This window comes from Amblyraja radiata, chromosome 1 (assembly GCF_010909765.2).
Source record: "Amblyraja radiata isolate CabotCenter1 chromosome 1, sAmbRad1.1.pri, whole genome shotgun sequence".
Lineage (NCBI taxonomy): Eukaryota > Metazoa > Chordata > Chondrichthyes > Rajiformes > Rajidae > Amblyraja > Amblyraja radiata.
Window position 1 is genome coordinate 171,800,463 of NC_045956.1, and position 21,663 is coordinate 171,822,125.

Below are 21,663 nucleotides of genomic sequence, written 5' to 3' on the forward strand. Positions count from 1 at the left end.
GGGCGGCTGCCCGGAGCTGATGCTGTGGCGGGCCGTCTCGGAGCGGAGACGGCGTTCCGGATTTCGGCGGCGGCGACATCACCACGGAGGTCCGCTAGACTGGAGGGCGGCATCTCCGGCCTGGATCGATCGCCTCAACGCAGAGGGAGAACAAGGAGGGAAGAGACGGAGACTAAGACTTTGCCTCCATCACAGTGAGGATGTGCTTGGTGAACTCACTGTGGTGGATGTTTAATTTGTGTTTATTGTATGTTTTGTTTTTATTGCTTCTGTGTATGACTGCAGGCAACATAATTTCGTTCAGACCGAAAGGTCTGAATGACAATAAAGGAATCTAATCTAATGTGGCGACCGCATAGTCTCCTGTAGTCGCCTAAAAAGTCGACTAATTGGGACAAGCCCATCACACTATCCTACACACACTAGAGCCGATTAACCTACAAACCTGCATGTCTTTGGAGTGTGGGAGAAAACCTGGAGCTCCCGGAGAAAACCCAAACATGGGGAGAACATACAAACTGCATACAGACAGCACTCGTAGTCAGGATCAAACCTGGGTCTCTGGCACTGTAATCAGCAACTCTCCCGCTGTGTCCCAGTGCCACCTGACAGGTTTGTAGGTCAATTGGCGTCAGTAAAAAGTGTAAATCGTCCAAAGCGTGATCGCTGGTGAGCATGGACTCAGTGGGCCAATGGGGCTTTTTCCATGCTGTAACTCTAAAGTAAACTTAGTGATTAAAGTAAGAAGAGCTGTTGAAACAAGTCTAATTGTCTTATTAAAGCCATTAATTAAAACATTGAACATAGAGCAACACAACACAGGAGCAGGCCGTCTGGCCTACAATGTCTGTGTTGAACATCATGCCTATTAATATGACATATACTTACATAAGCAAATTTAACCCCGTTCACAGGTTTTCTATGTCAATTTGATCTTCTCAAACCTGTTATTGGCATTGTATTCACTGCTTGTCTTGAGGAAGTTGTTACTTCATGACCCAATTCAAAATAATCTAGAGATGTTCTTTCCAAAGTCTTCAGGGGATCATTTTCCAAAACAATTACTTGATTTCTCTAAATCCTCTTGTGTAACTCTTACTGCATCTAATTGGTGTGTATTACACTTAATATTCCCAAAATGAATCTCATATAACAACATCCCATTTTTGGATGTCAGATCTGCTTGGTGATGTGAGCTCAGGGACTACATCATATTGTTTAGTTTAGTTTAGTTTAATCTAGTTTAGAGATATAGCGCAGAATCAGGCCCTTCAGCCCACCGAATCCGCACCGACCAGCGATCCCCGCACACTAACACTATCCTACACACACATTAGGGACATTTTACACTTACTGTATACCAAGCCAATTAACCTACAAACCTGTACGTCTTTGGGAGGAAACCGAAGATCTTGACGAAAACCCACACGCTCACGAAGAGAATGTACAGACTCCGTACAGACAGCACCCGTAGTCGGAATCAAACCTGGGTCTCCGACGCTGCAAGCGCCGTGAGGCAGCAACTCTACCGCTTCGCTGTGATCTTGGGGCATAAATACAATGTTTTCTATTTTTCGTACTGAATAAGTACTTGAATTCGTACTTGAATTCTGCAAACTTATTTCCAATAATCCTATTTGCTCTATTTGTGACTATTAGCATATAATCTTGATTATGCTAACAATGACCCGTGAATAATTTGTGCTATCTTCTGTATTATAGCATGAATTATCTTTGTGGAAATATCACATCATAAAGCAGTCTTTGTATGTGTAAAATTAGTTGCATGTTACATTAGAACAAGAGGAATTTGACCACTAGAGCCAGCTCTACATTTCAATGATTATCTTTCAATAAGATAATTTTAGTTTAGATAGTTTAATGTGGTTTAGTTAGTTTATTGGCACGTGTACCAAGGTGCAGTGAAATATTTTATTGCATGTTATCCAGTCAGCGGAAAGACGATACTATACTATATCTGATACAATGAAGCAGTGCACAGATATAAGATAAAGCCAACAACGTTTAGAGCAAAATAAAGTTCAGTAAAGTCCGATAAAAGATAGTCCGATGGTCTCCAATGTGGTAGATGGTAGGTCGAGACTACTCTCTAGTTAGTGATAGGATGGTTCAGTTGCCTGATAACAGCTGGGAAGAAACTGTCCCTGAATGTAGAGGTAGCATTTTCACACTTCTATTTCTCTTGCCTGATGGGAGGAGGAATAACATGGAGTGTCCAGGGTGAGACTGGTCTTTGATTATGGTGGTGGCCTTGCTGAGGCAACGTGAAGTGTAGAGGGACTCAATGAAAAGGGAAGTTGGTTTGTATGATGGTCTGGGCAGTGTCCACAATTCTCTGCAATTTCTCGTGATCTTGGATGGAGCTGTTCCCAAATCACGCTGCGATGCATCTCAATAGAATGCTTTCCATGGCACATCTGTAGAAGTTGGTGAGAGTTGCTGGGGACATGCCAAACTTCCTAAACCTTCTAAGGAGAAAGAGATGTTGATGTGCTTGCTTTCTTGCCAATTTGAGATGCCATTTGCGAATCCTCTATCTTAAAATCTTTTCAAATCCAGAAATCATGCAATCAATGGGTGAGCCTCCACCCTTTAGGGTTGAGCAGTGCAAAGAAATGTCTTCCCACTTTAGTCCTAGATGATCAAGCCATTATTCTGAGACTGACTTAGCTTTATATTCCTCAGGCAGAGAAAACAATATCTACCTTGTCACCCCTCTGCTTCCCACGCTCCAAAAATTAAAGTACTAATCTGTCTAACCTCAATCTATAGTTTACGCCCTCGTGTCCTGGCAACATCGTCATCAATTTTCTCTGCACTCTTTTCAGCTTCATGACATTCTTCCTATAACAGGGTGACCAAAACTAAAGACAATATTTAGGTATGTTACAATACTTACCTTCAGCGGCACTGCAATTCTGCCACTAGCCATGTGCGCAATTTTGGCGCCTTTGAGGGGGGGGGGGGCGGGGTTAAAACCCATTTTTTTTACTACCTTGTCCTGGATTATATTTGGTTGGAGTGCAAGCTTTTGCTGAAGAATCGTTCGGACGGGCGTTCTGTGTATTTTTGTTTTTAAATCGCCCGACTCGTTCAGTGCTGGAGTCATTTTAAAATCAGCTTCTAAAGCCGTCAACGCTGACAACGGGGACGGATTTCATGTAGGTGACAGAAAGCTGTTTATTTTTATGTATATAAATGGTCCTTAAGATGCCTTTAGTTCACATTTTAAGTTGCGAAACAGTGATTTAGTCCCAATACCAACGGGCAGTGTTTTTCATGCCGATATGGGGGTCTAAATCACTGCAAACCGCAACGTTCCAAATGGTCGCGTTCCAGAAAAACCCACTGGTTGATTTAAATGGCCATTAATTTACAGGTATTAAAGATTACATTCCTTCCATTTGGTCTAAAAATCCATGACAATGAGATTTAAAAATTATGTTATATTGTGAATTATTGTGTGAATGTTATTTGGACACTTAGGCTATTTAAAAATGTTAATCTATTCTTAAGAAATTGATAGATGTTTAGATCTAGTAATTAAATGTTGTAATTAGCTACAATTAGGTAACTAACTAATTATATGCTTTAATTTCAAGTCATCTAAGTAAGATTGTTTCATATTTGTTTCAGAATGCTTCAATCTAAAATAACTGAACATTTCTTTTGAGTTCTCTTAATTTTTAAGAAAGTTATGGCCAATTGACGGTCCTCGATCACAGCTTTTGTGTTAAGTCAATGGAAAAGCAATAGGGAACAAGATGCTAATTTCCGAGTATGAAAATGGCCATAACTTTTTTAATACTGAAGATATGAAAGTGAATTAGGTGACAAATTAAACTTATTTTTATGCTTTATCTGATGGGATAAATTACAGACTTGATTTTTAAAATCTCAAAATCTTGTAACATTGCTACAATATTTTAATGCTGCTTCACTAATTCTTGCACAACTGCAACATTATGTGTAGAAAGGAACTGTCGATGCTGGTTTACACCGCAGATAGACACAAAATGCATTTTGTCCAACAATATGTTCCAAATTCTATACTTAATAGTATTAACAAGGAACTGCTAATGCTGGTTTACAAAAAATGACCCAAAATGCTGCAGTAGCTCAGCAGGTCAGGCATACTTGGAGAACATGGATAGTTCATGATGTTTCAGGTCAGATCTCTTCTTCAGACTCAAGTCTACCATCTGGAATCTTTTTACCATCAATTGATCTTTATGAGTCTAACGAAGGGTTCCGGCCTCATCACCTATATATGTTCTCCAGGGATGCTGCCTGACCCACTAAGTCATTCCAGCATTTTGTATATTTTTCTCTACTCAATACCCTGACTCCTGGTCAAAAATCTTCAGTACACTTCTTGAATATGTTGGTAATATTCTTTGTTGGTACTTGGCTAACTTTACTTGGATATGTCTCCTTACCCATTGTTGAACAATGTGCTGTTGTGTCAATGCACTGACTATTTAATCATGCTTTTTGTCAGAGTCATTTCGTTCTTGCCTATTAATGGTAATGTAAGTGCCTGCATAAGTCAAATTTGCCACTGCTTGATTGGTTTCAGTACTGTTGAGATGTCATCTCTGTACCATTTCACTGTGCAAACTCCTCTTCTGTAAAGAAATTACATTGTGAGAATTATTCGGATTCACCACATTTGTTTTTCTCTTACTTGATGAGAATATGTGGCTTTTCCTCTGGCAGCTAAAGCATTCTGCTGTTTTTAATTTACCTCTGCACAGTTGAATGGTTCCCTGTTCTACTTAAACATCAATTCTTGTTGGTTTCACCCACATGCTACTTTGGAACTCATCTTCCCAATTGCTTTATGAATATGAATTATAAAAGCGTTTTTGCTTTACAATGGAACCAATTCCTTCAATTTCCTCAATGCCATTTCCATACATAATGCAATCTTGCATGTAAGATTCAGTTGCAAACTGTTCTGACATTACTTCCATTATTTCCATTCAGTAGCCACGTACACATATAAGCTACAATACTTTGGACAGGTACATGGATAGCAAAGGTTTACAGGGATGTGGGCAAACACAGGCAAATGGGACTGGCTTAGTTAGGGTATCATGGTCAGCATGGATGAATTTGGCTGAAGGGCCTGTTTCAGTGCTGATCATTCTATGACTCTATCGGCCTTCTTGGCAACACTGCAGACCTGATTGCCGTGGTGACAACGTTGCTATCACTACCCTGTTAGGTGAAGGAGATTACAAGCAGCACAAGGCTTCAGATGGTGGATCCTTAAACCCCAACCCTCATATAAGTCTCCATGGACTTCTTAACCTTGGATTATGTCTGTGCAAAGTTTGCATAGTCTCCCTGTGACTGTCTGGAATTCTCCTGGGGCCCCTGCTTTTCCTCACACTTTTCTGATCTTAACCAATAGGTTCAATACAAATTCAGACCCAGAGCAGAAAGTGGCAAAGTAATAACAAAATCCTCAGGCCAACCCTTTTCATAAATTCATAGCTTCTGGAGCAGAATTTGGCCAATCGGCCCATCAATCTAATCCACCATTTAAGCTTGGCAGATTTATCTTTCCCTCTCAACCCCATTCTCCTGCCTTCTCCCCTGACAGCCATACTAATCAAGAATCTGACAATCTCTGCCTGAGAATTTTTCATCGACTTGGCCTCCACAGGCGTCTGTGGCAAAGAAAATAGTTTTCTTATTTCTTTCTCTCTGCAATATTGCCTCTCTGCTCCACTGAGGCAATAATAACTCAACGGTTGGCAAATGACTGAAGTTAAGGAAAACACTTCCAATTTTATGGTTCTTTGCTCTGTAATCAACATGTTTACGGTGGTACGCACCTAATACATTATTCTTATTGATTTATAGCCTTGGTCCTTGCTTCCGAGTCAGAAATGCGTGACTCATTTTTTGAAAGCTCAGTTCAGATGATGACCTCATAAGGTCATCCTAACCTTACAAGGTCATCCTGTAAAGAGAGCGTTCAGGATGGCCTAGATTTTGAATTTAGTGTTAGTCCAATTAAGGGAATGTGCTATTGTGAGATTGAAGTATTGCACATTCTTTTAAATGTTTAATTTTTAAACGAAAGCAGGTTGCACCTTATTTTAAGAAAAAGAGAGGAACTGTGGCACAGTGTCAAGCTTTGCACTGTTCACAGAGCAATGTAATAGGAGCAGAATTAGGCTATTTGGCCCATCACCTGCTCCGCCATTCAATCATGGCTGATCTATCTTTCCATCCTAACCCCATTTTTTCTGCTTTCTCCCCATAACCTCTGACACCCATACTAATCAGGAATCTATCTATCTCTGCCTTAAAAATATCCACTGATGATCTCCACAGCCTTCTATGGCAAATAATTCCACAGATTCAACAGTCAAGAGCAAACCCGGGTCTCTGGTGCTGTAAAGCAGTACCTCTACAGCTTTGGTTGCTTATTAACAAGCTGCTGAAAGATTTGGCTGAGCAAATGTTTGATTGGAGAGGCTGGATGGAAAGCTTCTGTACCTGTGACTCTCTTTCGGTAGAATACTTGAAAAAACTGTGATTACAGTGTGTTTATACTCTGCCATTTAGTTTTACATTACTTCTATTTTTCAGCTGATAGATTTGGGCATGCAACACCCATTTCTTCAGAGTCAACGAGTCTACAGTCCCTTATTTACTGGGCATGAATCATATGTCTACAGCTCTGGCTGTTTAATGTTGCTAAAGGATTAAGCCCATTAAAAGGGCCTTTTCACGGGGCGAGTTGACGCAAGATGTCACCAGAGTGAAGAGGTCGTGGTCCAGCACGAGTCTCGCACGATATAACGGCAGTAGATAAAGAGTTCCCACGGTACTCGGCATTTATGTTATTCGTGCGAGTGACTTGGCCGTTTCCCGAGCTGTCGCGTTAAATCTTGAATGAACATCGTGAACTACACGTGACACAAATGATGTAACTTTTTTTTTCACACACTATATATATCCTCCCTTGGTTGAATCGGCTCAAATGTCTTCTGTATTATGGCAAGAAAGTAAATTGCAACGTAGCCATCAAAATGTTTGCAACTGGATTTTAAATGAATGGGAAACTTAAATGGAGGAAAATAGTTTTTATAAATTAATAACTTTTGTATGGCGATCATTTAAATGTCTAAACTATGGTTTATCCCAGGCGCTATTCATAAAGATGAAGCTTGCACATATGCATATAAAAATCTTACATGTGCACACATTTACCAGTCAACTTTTCAATTCGTGAATTCGTTTTACTTTTATAACGGGAGTGCCTTTATTAATCTATCCAGTAGTAACCACAGATGCTGTGATTCCAGTACTTGCTTTGATTTGTAATGCTTCAAACCTAACTTACTGGCCGAATTGCACTTTATGATCTTCCAAGGTGGTGAAAGGCGCCACGTAAATGCAAGTTCATTGGCAGTATATGGGCAGAGAGACCCATTGGCAGGAATGTGCAAGTTTACTCGGAGCTTGCATTAAAAACGTGGACGTGAATGCAAAAACGATGTGAAGGAAGGACATGACCTTTTACAGAGAGGGTGTTTACTGCTGCCTCGCAGATGATCCATCCCTGCACCGTGATCTGCTCCGATCAGACTAGGGGGGTAGGGAGGTGGCAATAGGGCCTCTGTCTCCAAATGGGACAGAGCAGCAAGAAAGTGCCTGACCTGCAGAGTCACAAGGAGGAAGAGCAGGGCGCAGCAGCACAAGCAGTGCAACCAGAGGCATCTCCTGCCGCTGCTGCCGCTGCTGCCGCTGCTGCTGTTGTTGTTGTTGTTGTTGTTGTTGTTGCCGCGGCGCCGCTGCTGCTGCTGCCCCCGCGCCCACGGCTCCTCCATCTCGCTACAGTAACAAAGGGGGCATGGTCCCGCCCACCTCGCCCGCTCCCATTGGCCCGCCCGCTCCCTCCCCGACCCCTCCCTTTGTGACGTCGTCGCCGCCTGCCTGCGAATGGTCGCCTCCGCTGTCAATCAACCGCCCCCCCCTTCTCCCCACGTGACCCTTTCGGTGGATCACCCACCCTCTGAGCTCCTTCTGGCTTGCTAGATGGGTCCCTATTTGCTCAGCCGCTTGCACGCCAAGCCCACATCTGGCAAGCGTGCCAGGCATGCACAGGGGTCGGAAGAGCAAGACAGTTATCTGCATTAATTGAGAATTCTAACCATATTTGTGCAAAGTCATGAAGTAATTGGGCACGGAAGCAAGCCCTTCGGCCCAACTTGCCCACGCCAACTAGGGTTGACAACTTTCTCACTCCTAAATAAGGGTCAAAGGGTCAAAATAAGGGACAAATTTGCCGACGGCAATTCGTTGACCGAGCCGGTGGGCCAGCTGAGGAGTTTTGGCCCGGGCACCGGAGAATATTCGGCACCCCATCCAACTCATGAACCGATGATCGGCCATGAGAAGGAGGGCTGGAGGTGTCGGCGGTAAGCGAAAGTCTAAAGGTCGAACAGCTGGCCAGGCTGCCGAACCTTGCTCACCCTCTCCCTGCTCCAAGGAGCCCACAGGCAGTGTTATCTGTGGCATCTCCTGTTGCCTCTCCACCTGTCTCTCTTGCTGCGTCTCCTCCTCATTCTCCTGCATGGCAAAAACATCTCTGACCCGCTTTACCCCCTTCCTTTGAGATTTTCTGGGAGCCATCTCTGCAATTGTTCCTGTTAAAAAGATTATCCAACAATGACAATTAGGTGGGACGTCCTCGAAGGACACATGTTCCCATGTGTCCTTTTGAGACCACCTTTTTTAGTCACCCTCTGTCCCCTCTGTCCAGCTTCCGGGTTTACCGTTCGCAGGAGTTCCCACGCGCTATATCTCTAAAATCTGAAGTTATGTAATGTCTAAAGGAACTGCAGACGCTGGTTAATGCTGGTTAATATGCACAGAAGGACACAAAATGTTGGTGTAACTCAGCAGGTAAGTCAGATCTGGGAAGAAAAGCATAAAAAGCTGGAGTAAGTCAGCGGGTCAGGCATCATCTCTGGAGAAAAAGAATAGGTGACGATTCGAATCGGAGCCCTTCTTCAGACATCCTGATCGGAATTGAGTCTGAAGATGTGTCTCGTCCCGAAACATCAGCTTTTTTTCTCCAGAGATGCTGCTTGACTCGCTGAGTTACTCCAGCTTTTTGTGTCTGTCTTCGGTTTAAACCAGCATGTGCAGTTCACTCCTTACACGGGTCTCTGCACAACATTGATTGGTAGCATTCCGGACCCCTGGACCCGAGGACTCCGACCTGTATCTCTCAAAGAAGTACATGTGAAAAATATCTCACGGACCATAAAAATGCGTAACCTTTCAGTAAAGTCCCTTTTAAAGTCCCTTTTAAAGATTATAGTTATTTTCTTGAATCTCATTAACATAACTCATGAATAAGTTGATGTCCATATGCGGATGTAAATCTTTATTTTTATTTATTTTTTAAATTCAATCCCACTGAAGATAATATGTAATCACCTTCTGTCCCCTCTGTCCAGCTTCCGGGTTCACCGTTCGCAGGAGTTCCCACGGTACCCGCAAGAGTTATTACGGATATCGCACGGATATCGCACTGGCCACTACGTTCATATAATGTTGCAATACTCAACCACAAGTGTACAAGTCACTCTTGGAGAAATTCCAATTTTCTTGAATTTTCTCCCGAGTGACCAAGTTACACGATGACCTGCCGTTAGCGCTACGGTGGTCCACGGTGGTCCACGAATGCCGCACTGTTATCGCACGAGGTTCCCACGATGTTGAACTCTGGTTAACTCTTGCGTCAAGTCGCCCCGTGTAAAAGCCGCATTAAGCTGCAAGAATACCAAATGGACAAAATAATCGTTCAGCGTTTCAATTCCTGAACTTGCTGTTATGTTCCTATGCACTCAAGATTAAGGGAAGCTGCCATATGAAGCCTCCAATGCAAAATTTGATTACCCTAAGATACTCGGTGAGATGGTTGGCGACATCAAAAGATTGCTCCTCTCTTTTCATACAAGGACCCCGACAGTCCTTTCAGGTGAGACAGAGGTTCACTTGCACCTCTTCCAACCTCACCTTCTGCATCCGCTATTCCAGTTGTTACTTCAAGTAACCCTTGCTTTCCCTCTCTCTCCATCCCTACCCCATCCTAGTTTTCCGAAAAAGTTATCTCCCAGGTTCCTGTTACATAGGATAGGTTAAATTCCGATTCCTATATATTGGCGAGACCAAGCGCTGGCTCAGCGATCGTTTCGCTGAACACCTCCGCTCAATCCGTCGAGACCTGCGTGATCTAACGATTGCTAAACACTTTAACTCCCCTTCAATTCCCATACTGTCCTTTCTGTCCTGGGCTTCCTCCACTGTCAGAGTGAGCCCCAACACAAAATGGAAGATTAGTACCTCATATTTTGCCTGGGCAACTTACAACCCAGAGGTATGAATATTGACCTCTAACTTCAAGTAACCCTTGCTTTCCCTCTCTCTCCATCCCTCCCCCATCCTAGTTTTCTCAGGTTTTTAATACATAGGATAGGTCAAATGTCTCCAATGAGGTAGATGGGAGATCAGGACCACTCTCCAGCTGGTGAGAGGCCAGTTCAATACCCTGACTGATGATGGCCAATGCACCAAAAGACATCTTGACCACTCTATCCACAAAATGCAACACCTCATACTCATCTTAAATTAATCACCTATAACCTATGACCTCTAGTTTTTAACTCCCCTTCCTCGGCAAAAGTCTTTGGCTTTTCACCTTATCTATGCCCCTCATGATCTGTGTACGATCCCCCCTCACCTCCAAAGTTCCAGGGAGAAAAGACCCAGCCTATCCAGCCTCATGACTCAAATGTTTCAGACCCAGTAACATAATTGCAAATCTTCTCGACAGCCTTTCCAGTTTAATGACAGCCTATCTCTAGCAGGCTGGTCATAGTTGCTTATAATACAAGCTTACATATGTACCCAGTTTACGAATGGGTAACGTTTTGTGAACCATTATGTGTCAGATTTTATGTAAGTCAGAATGACCATCTCCTTTCCCTACCTGAAATAACTCACTGGCTTGTTTCCGATGTCAACATCAAACTACAAATTACTTTGATTGCACTATGAACTGAGTACAGAATTGTTTATCTAAGTGCATGTTTACATAAGTCGTCTATTGCTCAAGTCATGGAGCGCCTGTTCTCCAAATGTGGCTTTACTAACATCTTCTACACATTGACCCAAAATGCAGGAGTAACTCTGCGTCTCTGGAGTGAGTGGTGGGCTCCTTCTTTCCAGAGGTGCTGCCTGTCCCATTGATTTACTCCAGCATTTTGACCATGTCTTTGGAGTAAACTAGCATCTGCAGTTCCTTCCTGCACATCTCTCCTCTAGATTGGCTACTTGAAGTGCACTTGGTGCTTTCACATCGAAATTAGTTCCACATTCCTATAGGGAAATATGATAGACCATGTAATATTCCAAAAAAATTACTAAAGGCCGGCTGGCCTTTCGAAAGGGCTAAACAGTAAGTTCTACTGAGAAGAGTTTCGACCCAGAACATCACTCATTCCTTCTATCCAGAGATGCTGCCTGTCCCGCTGAGTTACTCCAGCATTTTGTGTCTATCAAGCTCTTTCGTTGCAGACTTCAATTTTCTCTAATTAAATATTTATTTATTTTCCTTTTGAAAAATCCATTTTGCAACACTTTCCGGCATTGGTTTTTATATCATATTAGCCTACCACATAAAGTTATCCTTCTTTCATTTCAAGTTCTCTTGCCAATTAGTTTTAATGTACATCCTATGGATTAATTCATACTTCTTACAACACTGTAAAAAATCTCGATTTATTTTCACATTAATTCTTTCAAGACTTTGAGAAATATCTATTAAATGTCCTATTAATTTTTCCTGCTCTAAAGAGAATGCCTATTTTCTCCAAGTTCTGCCTAACCTGAGGCTCTTTAAAAATTGATTATGTCTGCTAATTTTGTTTTTCTGGAAACTCAACAAAATGATTTTGGCTTCTAAAAATCGTGGTGCTCAGAAATGGACAAAATGCACCTAACGGATAAATTATGAATGTTTTGCATAGTTTTCCTCTTTCAACATTTCATTGCTCTAGTTATAAATATGGAGGATCCCCGAAGGAACAGAGATGGTAATTCAACAGTAATTCTTTGACAATAAAATATTTTGTGGCATCTTTGATATCTTTAATAAATGCACTATGTAAATAGAGGTTCACTCTTGAAGTCCCTGAACAACCATTTGGCATAATGTTAGAAGAGTACAAATGAAATTACTTTCCCCAAGTTAAAAAACTCTGCAAAAACAGCCATCAAACTCTCATCAACCAAGAACTTTACAGCATGTCTTTATCTAAGATTTTGATTTAAAAAATGGCTTTTTAAAGACTTTTCATTAAATAGGCTTTTGGACAAGGACATGGATCAAAGGTATCAAAGGTATTTTATTGGTCACATTCACATACACCTAGGTGTAGTGAAGTGAAATGCTTCTTGCCATTTTGCAGCACATAAGGAAGGAATACAGACATAACATTAATAAGAGTTTTAAACATAAAGAACATCCCCCCACAATGGTTCCCATTATAAGGGAAGGCACAAAGTCCAGTCCCCATCCCCAGTTCACCCATAGTCGGGCCTATTGAGGCCTCCATAGTTGCCTCTACGGAGGCCCGATGTTCCAGGCCGTTCTCGCCGGGTGATGTTGCTCCGGCGTCGGGAGAGTCCTCTCAGCGGCTTGGGAACCCTGGAACGGCCGCTTCCGTACTGGAGGCCGCGGCTTCCAAAGCGAACAAGGCCGCGCCGGTTGGAGCTCCACAAATGGCGATCTCATCTAGAGATCCCAGGCTCCCGATGTTAAGTTTGGCGCCGACGCCCGCAGCTGGTCGCTCCACAGTCCCGCAGCGCCGCGATGTTTTCCCCAGCGACCTTCAGCTCACCAGAGCTCCAGCGCGACGACCTCGGCAAGGCATCGCCCACTCCGCGGTAGCGCTCCAGCGCTGTGCCGCCGCCGAAGCTGAGGTTCTGGGCGGTCCCCGACAGGAAACGATGCTCCAGGCCCGCTGGTAGGCCGCGAGGACGGGTCGAAGCTGCAGCCCGGAGAAAAGCTGCCTCTCCGACCAGGTAGGGACCCTGAAAGGTAGTTTCCCTCTTCCCCCCCCCCCCCCCCCCCCCCCCCCACATAAAAAATTCTAGACCTCCAAACAAAACACTTAACTAACTAAAATAAAAAATAAAAGATGAAAAGACAGACAGCTGCTGGCTGGGCAGCCGTGCACAGGATAGTGCCCCCACTGTGAATAAGAAAGGTTCAGAGGGATATGGGACAAACAGGGGCAGGTGGGGCGTGTAGATGGGGCATCTTGGAACGTATGGGCAAGTTGGGTAGAAGGGCCTGTTTCCGTGCTGTATGATTCTATGACTCAAATTTCCTTTTAAAATATGTTGAAGAGCTTGATTGCAAATAAAGTACTCTTGAAGAGCACTCGCTGATGTAATGTCATAGAGTCATAGATTCTTACAGCGTGGAAACAGGACCTGTGGCCCAACTTGCCCACACTGACCAACATGTCTCACCTACACTAGTCCCACCTGCCTGCATTTGGCCCATATTCCTAGAAACATGTCCTATCCATGTACCTATCTAAATGTTTCTTAAACATTGCGATAGTACCTGCCTCAACTACCTTCTCCGGCAGCTCGTTCCACACATCCACCACCCTTTGTGTGAAAATGGAACCCCTCATGTTCCTATTAATTTTTTCCCCCCTGTACTCTTTATGCATCTACTAGATCTATTCCTCTCATGATTTTGTGCACTGTATTTGTACAATGTTTTAAATGAGCAGACAACTAGTTCCCACAAATAATAATCTGATCATGTCAGTATTAAAGCTTCTCTTGAAGGGGTAGAAAGCTAACAACTGGAGGATTTCAGTGGGTCATGCAGGACCTGTGGAGGGAAATGAACAACCCTCCTTCGAATAGGATGGGACCCTTCTGTGAATTGATCGTGAGGCCGGGACCCTTTTTCTAGTGTCTGCAATGTCTTGAGTCTCCATTTTAAAGGCATATATTGGCCAGGGCTCTAGGGGTAGTTTCTTCATTTTCATTTTTCATTTTTAAAAATAGAGCAGTAAGATTTTTCAAATCAACCCGAGAGAACAGACAGTCATGAATGTGGCATCTCACCCAAAACAACATAACTCCTGAAAAGTGAAGTGCAAGTAAAAGTGGTGCATCTCTGAGTATTTTTGAGCTCAAATAGCTGGAGTGAGATAGCCATAAATGTTTGCCTTCAGCACCTGAGAGACACAAACGAGCCACAAAATGACAAGAAAATAGCAGGAATGATTAAATAATAGAACATAAAAAATATAGCACAGGAACAGGCCCTTCAGCTCACAATGCCTGTGCTGAACATAAACCTAAGGTAAACTCATTTCCTCTGCCTGTATATGATCCATAACCTTACATTCCCTGTATATCCATGTGCCTACCTTAAAGCCTCTTTAATGCCACTATCTTATTGTCCTCCACTACCACCCCGGGCAACGTGTTCCCGCCACCCACCAACCTGTGTGTAAAAAACGTACCCCACACATCTGCTTTAAATTATGCCCCTCTCATAATGCTATGCACTCTAGACTCTGAAATTTCCACTTTGAGAAAAAGATTCTGACTATCTACCCTATCTATGTCCCACATATTTTTATTTACTAGAGTGGGAGAAAGTTTCCAATCCATGACCATTCATTTAAACCTCCATCTAAATGAAACGTTCATTGTCAAATGTACTTTTTTTTCAGTTTTTTTAAGTACAGATACAGAGCTAATGTGTCAGTTCCTTTTTGTCAGTTTTTTAACATAATTAACTAGATTTTGTATAGAAGGTATGGTACCATTCTTAAGAAACAGTAGGCACTAATCAGTCCATTGACCAATTATTTTCCTATTCTACAAGTTTATTCATTCTGTCCTGCAATTTGTTACTGAGTTGAACACCAATTCCCCTGAGTTTGGTATCCAATAAATTTAGATAGAAATAGTTTTTTAGTTATACAGTCAAAATTGAATTCATGCAAATTGTGAACGGTAATGGTCCCAGTACCACACAAATAAAATACGTCCATGGCAGTGCAGAAGGATTAGGGTTGTGCACTAATCCTTGTGGACTGTACCCTGTTTACCCTGTAAATAGATACTCTTAACTCTCATTCTCCTCTTTTTATTTTCCAGCCAGCCGGCAACACATTTGGCACATTTTGCAGATGCTGGAAATCTAAAATTAAAATCAGAAATTGCTAGAAATACTCATCAGGTCAGCTGCAGTTTCACCAAATGCTCCAACAAACCTACAAATCACTGAAGAAAGGATGCTATCTGGTTTTCCAAAGCTCGTAAAGTAAGCGAACCCGGTCATGGGGGTCTCCAGGCTTCTGCACCCCCTGCTCGATGGTAGCAGTGGGAAGAGGGCATGGCTTGGATGTTTTAGTTCAGTTTTAGTTTAGAGAAACATCACGGAAACAGGCTCTTCGGCCCACTGAGTCTGCGCTGACCAGCAATCCCCGCACACTAACAGTATCCAACGCACATTATGGACAATTTACAATTTTACCAAGCCAATGTGCTTCCAAACCTGTATGTTTTTGGAGTGTGGGAGGAAACTGGAGATTCTGCAGAAAATCCATGGGGAGAACGTACAGTCCATACAGATAGCATCACGGGGAGAACGTACAGGTCATGGGGAGAACGTACAAAGTCCGTACAGACAGCATCCTTAGTCAGGATCGAACCCGGGTTTCTGTTGCTGTAAGGCAGCAGCTCTACCGTTGCACCAGTGCTCTGTTTGATCAAATGCTCCAATAAACTTCTACAAATTTACTGAAGAAAGTATTCTAACTGGTTTTGTCATTGACTGATACGACAATTCCAAAGCTCGGAAAGTAAATGAATCAAGTAGTGTAGGACTTCAGGTTTCTGTACCACCTGCCCAAAGGCAGCAGTGATAAGGCATTGCCCGCATGCTGGAGATTATTGATGATAGTTTTGATAGGTAGGCGGCGCGACTCTCGTCAGCAGCGGCCTCTGCATTCCGTCTGCGTTTTTATTATTTTATGTCTATGTTTTTATGTAGTTTTTGTTATTTTTTGTTGGGGTATGTGTGTGGGGGGGTGGGGGTGGTGTGGGGGGGAGGGGGTAACTTTTAAATCTTTCCCTGCACGGGAGACCCGACCTTTTTTTTGTCGGGTCTCCGTTGTCGTTGGGGCTGCAACGAGGAGCGGCCTCCAACAGGAAGACCGGGGGCTGTGGTGCCGACTACTCACCTCACCGTCGCGGAGCTGGCCGAGTCCAGAGCGGGTGGAGCTGTGGTGGACGCTGCTGCGGCCCGACCTCCGGAGATTCGGTCGCTGCAACTGCGGGTTTGGCGGACGGTGACACCGGGAGCCCGCGGGTCCCTGGAGGGAGTCCGCTTTTCGGGGCTTCCGCAACGGCGACTTCTCCCGCCCGAGTTGCGGGGTTGAAGATCTCCTGGAGCGGGGCCTTACAGCACCGCCCCGCGCGGCTTGGAATGGCTGCGGGACTCTGCGAGCGCGCGCCGGGGGCTCTAACACCAAGACCCGGTGTGCGACCTTGCATCACCCGGCGTGGCTTTAATGGCCATGGGACAATTCGCCATCGCCCGCCGGGGGCTTTGACTTTGACTCTGTCATCGGGGGGGAGAGTGCAGTGGAGAGATAAGTTTTTTTGGCCTTCCATCACAGCAATGTGATGGATGTTTATGTAAATTATGTTGTGTCTTGGGTCTATTTGTTTGTAATGTATGGCTGCAGAAACGGCATTTCGTTTGGACCTCAAGGGGTCCAAATGACAATAAATTGAATTGTATTGTATTGTATTGTATTGTATCATCCTGAGGATGCCAAAATGCTGCAGAGAATGGTGCACAGCCCGATCAAGCACGGGCTCAGCATCAAAATACTCCACATGAAGATGGCAACCTTCATCAATGATCCTCAACATCCGGCCCATGCCCTCTTCTCACTGTTACCATTGGGCAGGAGTTGCAGAAGTCTGCAGTCCTACACTATCAGGTTCAAGAACACCCACTTTCCTGCAGCTATCAATTCTTGAATCAATCTGCACAACTCCAAACCTCCAACACAGCCATGGACTTGTTTTCTATTTGTGTGTTGCATTGATATCTTGTTTTTTTTCTTGCAGTCTTTTTATCTTCACTGTTTGACACGATTTGTATCTGATTTATGTATAATTTAAAGGTAGACAAAAATGCTGGAGAAACTCAGCGGGTGAGGCAGCATCTATGGAGCAAAGGAATAGGTGACGTTTCGGGTCGAGACCCTTCTCCAGCATTTATAATTTATAATAATCTTGTATAATTTATGTGTTTTTGTGTTGTCTATTACATGTATCCATGATGCCGCTGCTATCTCTACTGCAGATGGTGGTTTACACCGAAAGTAGACACAAAAAGCTTGAGTAACTCAGCGGGTCAGGCAGCACCTCTGGAGAACAAAAAAATAGGTGACATTTCAGGTCGAGATCCTTCTTCAGATTCAGAAACAATACTGTTCAGTTCTCATCAGTGAGCTTGTTATCTGCATAATATAGCTGTCAATACAAGAGACTATGTGTGATGAGCAGCAGTAGGAGGAGTCCTGAAACTTTCTCACAGCTACCGTCAGTGCTGCTTGAATGTTGGCCCCACTCTTCCTCTGTGATGTCCCAAAGTCACCAGGGTGCTTCCTCGATACTGCAATGACGTCAGCTCCACTCACCTTCAGTGTCTGAGTGTCACTTGAGTGTCAGCCAAGAGCCTCCTCAGTGCTGTCCAAGTGTCCACTCCACTCTTTCTCAGCGCTGTCCCACTCTACTCAGTCTTGCCCCAGTGTTGCAAAGTGTCAGCTCACTCTCCCTCAGCACCATCTCACTCTTCCTCAAACATGCCCCAGTGTCAGATTCACTCTCCCTTAGTACTACCCAAGTTTTAGCTCACTCTCCTTCGTGTTGCCTCAGTGCTGTCCCATTCACCATCAGTGGTGGCCCTGTGCCTGCTCCACTTTCCCTCATTGCTGTTCCAGTGTCAACCCAGGAGCTCCTTCGTCTGGTGCAGTGTTGACCCCATCTCCCTCAGACATAGAAAATTAGAAAATAGGTGCAGGAGTAGGCCATTCGGCCCTTCGAGCCTGCACCGCCATTCAATATGATCATGGCTGATCATCCAACTCAGTATCCTGTACCTGCCTTCTCTCCATACCCCCTGATCCCTTTAACCACGAGGGCCACATCTAACTCCCTCTTAAATATAGCCAATGAACTGGCCTCAACTACCTTCTGCGGGAGAGAATTCCAGAGATTCACCACTCTCTGTGTGAAAAAAGTTTTCCTCATCTCGGTCCTAAAAGATTTCCCTCTTATCCTTAAACTGTGACCTCTTGTTTTGGACTTCCCCAACATCGGGAACAATCTTCCTGCATTTAGCCTGTCCAACCCCTTAAGAATTTTGTAAGTTTCTATAAGATCCCCCCTCAATCTTCTAAATTCTAGCGAGTACAAACCGAGTCTATCCAGTCTTTCTTCATATGAAAGTCCTGACATCCCAGCAATCAGTCTGGTGAACCTTCTCTGTACTCCCTCTATGGCAAGAATGTCTTTCCTCAGATCAGGAGACCAAAACTGTACGCAATACTCCAGGCGTGGTCTCACCAAGACCCTGTACAACTGCAGTAGAACCTCCCTGCTCCGATACTCAAATCCTTTTGCTATGAATGCTAACATACCATCCGCCTTCTTCACTGCCTGCTGCACCTGCATGCCTACTTTTAATGACTGGTGTACCATGACACCCAGGTCTCGTTGCATCTCCCCCTTTCCTAATCGGCCACCATTCAGATAATAATCTACTTTCCTGTTTTTGCCTCACATTTATCCACATTATACTGCATCTGCCATGCATTTGCCCACTCACCCAGCCTATCCAAGTCACCTTGCAGCCTCCTAGCATCCTCCTCACAGCTAACACTGCCCCCCAGCTTCGTGTCATCCGCAAACTTGGAGATGTTGCATTCAATTCCCTCGTCCAAATCATTAATATATATCGTAAATAGCTGGGGTCCCAGAACTGAGCCTTGCGGTACCCCACTAGTCACTGCCTGCCATTGTGAAAAGGATCCGTTTACTCCTACTCTTTGCTTCCTGTCTGCCAGCCAGTTCTCTATCCACATCAATACTGAACCCCCAATACCGTGTGCTTTAAGTTTGTATACTAATCTCTTATGTGGGACCTTGTCGAAAGCCTTCTGGAAGTCCAGATATAACACTACCACTTGTTCTCCCTTATCCACTCTACTAGTTACATCCTCGAAAAATTCTATAAGATTCGTCAGACATGTTTTACCCTTCATAAATCCATGCTGACTTTGTCCAATGATTTCACCACTTTCCAAATGTGCTGCTATCCCATCTTTAATAACTGATTCTAGCAGTTTCCCTACTACAGGTGCACAACCTTTTATCCGAAGATCCAAATAACGAAAACCTCCGAATAGCGGCCATTTTTTCGGTCCTTGAAGAAAGGTCCTTGAAAACGTTCACCGAGGGCGGCCCGCAGAGGTGACAGCGGAACCTCCGGTCGGTCCTCGAAGAAAGGGGAACTAAATCCCCATTCATAAAAGAGAAGATGAGGGTATATTGCGCGGGAGGGTTAATAATTGACAATATGCTGCTGCCTGTCCGCTGAGTTAAAAAGTTCCCACGGTAGACTCACGATACACAGTCTTTCGTGAGTCTTGCGTGGGAACTTTTTAACTCAGCGGGCCAGGCAGCAGCAGATTGTCGCTCCCTTCAGTATCACCCCACCTACACCCCTCTGCTTCCCGGCCATGTGTGTGACCCCTTCCCTCCCCTCTCCAGCTCCCCGCCCATTGCACCGGCGCGGGGGCTTTGCACTGTCTTCACGTCGGCGTTTGCAGCAGAACCGTGCCAGTCACCGGAGACGTCAGGACCAATTGGACACCGACCACCAGGCCCACCGCAAGCACGGAGATCCCAGAGACCCACAGCCAACAGCAGCCCAGCCCAGCCCCACTCCAACTACAGAGGAACCTGGGTTGCGGATGACGAGGCGCAGCTCGGGGCGTCGTAGGGGCCCATCGGGGAGCGGCCACTCAAAGCCACGCCGGGAGATGTAGGGCCCTGCCCCGGTCTTGATGTTGGAGCCCCCGGCGGGCGCTAGCAAGTCCGCGGCAATTTACAGCCGCGCCGGGCGTTGTAAGGCCCCCCCTCCAGGTCACTCTCAACCTCTATGATCTTTGCTCTCAACCCCGTAATTCGGGCGGGAGAAGTCGCCGCTGCCGGTGCCCCGCAAAGCAGTCTCCCACCGGAGACCCGCGAGCTCCCGGTGTCACCATCCACCGGAGTCGGGTCACAGCAGCTCGCCCCCGCAGCTCTCCACGCTCCGAAGCTGGCTAGCTCCACGGAGGTAGGTCCGTAGGTCCACAGCTCCCACCGCCGCCCACCGACCCCCAGGCCCACTGCAAGCACGGAGATCCCAGAGACCCACAGCCAGCAGCAACTCCAGCCCAGCCCCGCTCCAACTCCAGAGGAACACGTAGGGGCAGAAGCTGATGGTGTGCAAGGTACGTCTTGTTCTTGGGGTGGCGGATGAGGGGGCGCAGCTCGGGCTGTGGGCGAACTGCCACTTGTCGCTGTAGCGGCCAAAGATCATAGAGGAGCTCCTCTATGATCTTTGGTAGCGGCCCATCGGGGAGTGGATTCCTCTGGAGTTGGGGGGGGGGAGGGGGGTATTGTGCTGTTTGATCGCCCCCTGCTATCCCAGGGACAGGGAGACACAGCGGCTTTTTAGACTGGTGGGCAATCACTTCCAAAGTTCTGCCCACACAGTCAGTACACTTCTCCTACACTGTATTTCATACAAACATTTATTCTGCAAGAAAAAACGACATTGAAGACAAACTCGCGATCGAGTAACTGCCAGGATCAAGGCGCAAACTCGCGACCTTGCGGATATGAGCCGAGCACCCTACCACTGAGCCAGCCATTAAAATCTACGCTAAAAAAAATCCATTCCGAAGACCGACAAATTCTGAATTACGAAAAGTGTCTGGTCCCAAGGCTTTCGGATAAAAGGTTGTGCACCTGTACTGACGTTAGACTAACTGGTCTGTAATTCCCCGTTTTCTCTCTCCCTCCCTTTTTAAAAAGTGGTGTTACATTAGCTACCCTCCAATCCTCAGGAACTACTCCAGAATCTAAAGAGTTTTGAAAAATTATCACTAATGCATCCACTATTTCTGGGGCTACTTCCTTAAGTACTCTGGGATGCAGCCTATCTGGCCCTGGGGATTTATCGGCCTTTAATCCATTCAATTTACCTAACACCACTTCCCGGCTAACCTGGATTTCACTCAGTTCCTCCATCTCATTTGACCCCCGGTCCCCTGCTATTTCCGGCAGATTATTTATGTCTTCCTTAGTGAAGACAGAACCAAAGTAGTTATTCAATTGGTCTGCCATGTCCTTGTTCCCCATGATTAATTCACCCGTTTCTGACTGCAAGGGACCTACATTTGTTTTAACTAATCTTTTTCTCTTCACATATCT